General features: G+C 45.4%; 1 pseudogene; it reads right to left on the reverse strand.

Moving 5' to 3' along the window:
- Positions 1 to 562: 562 nt before the first annotated feature.
- On the reverse strand, positions 563 to 4,588 carry LOC116701323 (CAP-Gly domain-containing linker protein 1-like; annotated as a pseudogene).
- Between the last annotated feature and the right edge of the window lie 415 nt (positions 4,589 to 5,003).

The following is a 5,003-nucleotide window of genomic DNA, read 5'->3' on the forward strand; positions in this document are numbered from 1 at the left end:
ATGTGTTTGGCGCCTCATCCAACTTTTTGGCAGTTGTCGTTTTGCTTCGTGTCTGTCTTCATGTTTGGTAACGTCTGTCTCTCTGTCTACACATCCAGTTAATCCTGCTACGGACCGTCAACACTCTACACCTCTGGATTGTCTTCACCCCCCCTGCCGCCACAGCTTTTCCCTCTGCTACACCTTGGTTGGGCATCTGGTTCACGGATTAGCATCAATAAACTCTCATTGATCTACTCTTCGTCTGCGTTTGGGTTATTCTGCCAGCCGGGTCTGACACTGATGAAATGACAGCAACAAGGTTAAAACATCACAAAACACTCAGAAGAGGCTTAAACGCATTTTTCCTGTATGGAGATGTGTGTTTAACAGCTACTGTAAAGAAACTAGTATAAACCTGTTGAAATGACATCAACAAGGTTAAAACATCACAAAACTCTCAGAAGAGGCTAAAACGCAGGTTTCCTGCATGGAGATGTGTGTTTAACAGCTACTGTTAAGAAACTAGTATTGTTACAGGACAGAAGGGCAGACTCAATAGCTCGGCTCACAAAGAACAGGTTTATTGCAAAATCGGGGGAGAGAGAGAGGGGGAGCGAGGAGGCGGACGTGGGACGCTGAAGCGGAGGACCGGAGGGCCGGAGAGGTAACTGGAACCAGGGAAGCGGCGGGGGACCGAGGAGCCAAAACTGGGAAGTCGGGAGGAGATGCAGGCACGAGGAGGGGGGATGATGAAGAGGGGGCGCCGAGGGAGAGGGTCCGGGGTCCGAAGCCAGCTGACCGGAGGGAGAGATAACTGGGAGGAAAACACAGGAGAGGTAAGAACATAAACAGGCACAAGGAAAAACACTAGGAGAAGATTGGAGTATTTCTGACGCGGTTTCACCAATGTAGCGGAAGCAACGATCAGGTGAAGAGTGAGAGCAGGACTGGGGTTGAAATACTGTGGCTGATGAAGATTGCAGGCAGGTGTGCTTGGCGGGAGCAGGCGATGACAGGCAGGTGTGGAGGAGATGATTGCTGCTGGCAGACTGGCGGCAGGTGTTGGCAATCAGCTGGCTTCGGACAGGCGAGGGGGAGGAAGAGGGAGAAACAAAACAGAAAACAGGGCAGGAGAAATGCAGGGAAAAAATAATACTAACGGCCAGCTGAACCCCAACCATAACAAGTATAAACCTGTTGAAATGACATCCACAATGTTAAAACATCACAAAATGCTCAGAAGAGGCTGAAACCTATGTTTACTGCATGGAGATGTTTGTTTAACAGCTACTGTTAACCCTTATATTGTCCTTTAGAGCCTTACAACTATAGCTTGAACCTGAGCAGCTGCCTCACTATGGGTCTTTTCTTGAGCTTCTTGCTTCTCGTACTTTTTCAGCTCTTCTTTCTGCTTTGCTTCTTCGGAAGCCAACTGAGCTCTCAGAGAGGTTATTTCATCCAGAAGGTGAGAAACAGTAGAGTTTGAATCCTCAGAGCTCGGTTGGGATCCAATACGCAGCTGCAGGTCTACTACCTCTCTTGTTTGCAGCGAAAGTTCCCTCTCAAGGTCCATAATACGAGATCTTTCAGACACATTGGCAACCCTAGTGTCTTCTAATGCTCTTTGGAGTTTCTCAGTTTGGGTCTTTTCAAAAAGAAGGCTCTGCTCAAGCTCCTTAATGTGTGCATGCTCCAGTCTGGTCTGCATCTCCAGGTCTCCTTTGGTAATGCAAGCTTCCTCTACACAGAACTGAAGGTCCTCCACCTTCCTACGCTCCTCGTCCAGCTGATTCAGCAGCTCCACTTTGTCTTTGTCTGCAGGCACTTAACTGATCAATCTTGGCCTCCATCTGCTCCTGATCAACCCTCAGCAGGCCAATTTGTTGCTCCCTTGCTCTAACATGGCCAGTGGCCTTGGCAACTTCAGCTCCCTCCATGTCCCTCTCAGCCATTAGCTGCTCAATGTGCCACTGTTTCTCCTTTAGGGCCTTTTGCAGGTCTGTAATGGCTAAAATCTTAGGATTATACCGTGATGATGTCTCTGTTAGCAGGCCTGTGCCGCTGGGCTTGTCACTGACAGAGGATGCCACAGAGGTCATGGTAAGGCAAGGCAGCTTTATTTGTACAGCACATTTCAGCAACAGGGCAATTCAAAGTGCTTTACACAAAATCAGTTAAACAGATAAAACACAAGTACAAACAGTTAAAAATCATAAACATTAAAAATTAATAAAACACATGAATAGACAGTTAAAAACAAAATAGAAACATTAGGACACATAAAACACAAAAATAAAAGTTACAGTGCAGCATAAGAAATTTAAAGAAATGAGCATTAATTTAAAGAAAGGCAGCATCAAAAAGAAAGGTCTTCAGCCTTGATTTAAAAACTGAAAGTAGCAGCGGATCTGCAGGTTTCTGGGAGTTTGTTCCAGATATGAGGAGCATAGAAACTGAAAGCTGCTTCACCCTGTTTAGTTCTGACTCTGGGACAGAAAGTAGACCTGTCCCAGATGACCTGAGAGGTCTGGGGGGTCATAGTGTAGTAGCAGATCAGAAATGTATTTTGGACCTAAACCGTTAAGGGATTTATAAACTAGCAAGAGTACTTTGAAATCAATTCTTTGAGACACAGGAAGCCAGTGTAAAGACTTCAGAACTGGTGTGATGTGATCCAGTCTCTTGGTCTTAGTGAGGACTCGAGCAGCAGCGTTCTGAATCAGCTGTAGCTGTCTGATTGATTTTTTAGGGAGACCTGTAAAGACCCCGTTACAGTAGTCAAGTCTACTGAAGATGAAAGCATGGACCAGTTTTTCCAAGTCCTGTTTACACATAAGTCCTTTAACCCTTGATATATTCTTAAGGTGATAGTAGGCTGACTTTGTTATTGTCTTAATGTGGCTGTTAAAATTCAGGTCTGAGTCCATGACTACACCCAGATTTCTGGCTTTGTCTGTTGTTTTTAAAATTGTTGTTTGAAGCTGAGCGCCTACTTTTAATCGTTCCTCTTTTTTTCCAAAAACAACCACCTCAGTTTTTCCTTCATTTAATTTCAGAAAGTTCTGGCACATCCAGTCGTTAATTTGTTCGATGCACTTAGTCAGTTTTTGTATTGGACTATAGTCCCCTGGCAATAAGGTTATGTAAATTTGTGTGTCGTCCGCATAACTATGGTAATTTATTTTGTTTTTCTCCATAATCTGAGCCAGTGGAAGCATGTAAATGTTAAACAGAAGAGGCCCCAGAATGGAGCCTTGCGGAACTCCGCACATCATATTTGTACGCTCAGATGCATAATTACCTATAGACACAAAGTAATCCCTATTCTTTAGGTAGGATTCAAACCAGTTTAGTACTAAGCCAGAAAGGCCAACGCAGTTTTCCAATCGGTCTAGTAGTATGTCGTGGTCGACCGTGTCAAATGCAGCACTGAGATCAAGTAATACTAAGATTGAAATTTTGCCATTATCTGTGTTAAGGTGGATGTCATTAAAGACTTTGACAAGAGCCGTTTCAGTGCTGTGGTGTGGTCGGAAACCCGACTGAAAGGTATCAAAACTGTTGCTTAGTGACAAGAAATGGTTGAGTTGTTGAAAGACTACTTTTTCAATGATTTTACTTAAAAACGGAAGGTTTGATATTGGCCTATAGTTGCTCATTAGTGAGTACATCATGGTACAGATGGAGGAGGCACTAGGGCTTTGCTTTAGCCCTGATGGTGTGGCTACTACTTTCCAAACCGTTGTTTTTGCTTTGGCTGGCATGATGGAAGGGAAGTCAATGTGTGTAACTTTGTGGACTGGAAAAAAATAAACCATACTTGGGTTGGCACAGAAAATATCTTATGCCTGCCACTGCCCCGTCATTCAGGGCCCATCCAATTCCACACCACACCACTCGCCATTGGCAAAATCTGTTTCTCCAAGGAAACGTACCACTCCTGCCTTTGTACCACCAACCGATACTCTGTCACCCATCTTCAGCTCTCTTTCCCCCTTCTTGACTTATCCGGTCTCAGAGAGTTTGGAGACAGATTCACTGATTGTGTGTGGGAGGTTGGAGGATGGCGTAGCTGGTGCAGCTGGTGTAGTGGAGGAGGCCTTCTTGGTTGCAGTGGTAGGTGATGTTGATTTTGTGGCAGCCGTGTGCGCGGATATACTGCTATCTGAAGGAGTGGGTGATGCAGCAGAGGAGGGGGGTGCTTTCTCAGTTCCGTTAGCCTCGCCCTCTGTGCGAGACAACTTGGATGGGCGGATAAAACTTCCTTGCAGGGCTTTACACTGGAAGTAGCGCACCCCTGCCACTGACCCATCATTCTTCCCAATTGGCTCATCCAGAACAATACCTGCCCACTGGCCTGGAGCAAACTCTGCCTCTCCCAAAATTGTATGTAGCCTGGCTTATTCCCATTTACCCATACTCGCTCCCCAATCTGGAAGCTCTCCCCAGCATCTCCTCCACTGGCACTTGCAGCGGATTTGTCGGCCACAGCAGCTTTACCAACCCCACACAGCACTGTGCTGGGATGGGTCTTGGGAGCTGCTGTCCCAGTTGACCCAGGTATCTTGCTGGGCCCATTGATTCCAATGAAACTGGCTGTGCTCATGTTTCCGCCAGTGATCCCTTAGACTCAAAAGGCTTGTTTCCGTTGGTGGGTACAGAATGACCCCAGACAATGACTTGGATCAGACTTCTTCAAGATTGTTTCTGTCATTTCAACAGGTTTATACTAGTTTCTTACTAGTGGTTGCTATACACACATCTCCATGCAGGAAATGTGCGTTTTGGCCTCTTCTGAGCACTTGGGGATGTTTTAAGCTTGTTTCTGTCATTTTAACAGGTTTACACTAGTTTCTTAATAGTAGTTGCCATACACACATCTCCATGCAGGAAACATGTGTTTCTGCCTCTTCTGATCTTTTTTTTGATGTTTTAACCTTGTTGCTGTCATTTCAACAGGTTCACAATAGTTTCCTAACAGTAGCTGTTAATAACACATCTCCATGCAGGAAACATGCGTT

This window comes from Etheostoma spectabile, chromosome 2 (assembly GCF_008692095.1).
Source record: "Etheostoma spectabile isolate EspeVRDwgs_2016 chromosome 2, UIUC_Espe_1.0, whole genome shotgun sequence".
NCBI classification, from domain to species: Eukaryota; Metazoa; Chordata; class Actinopteri; order Perciformes; family Percidae; genus Etheostoma; species Etheostoma spectabile.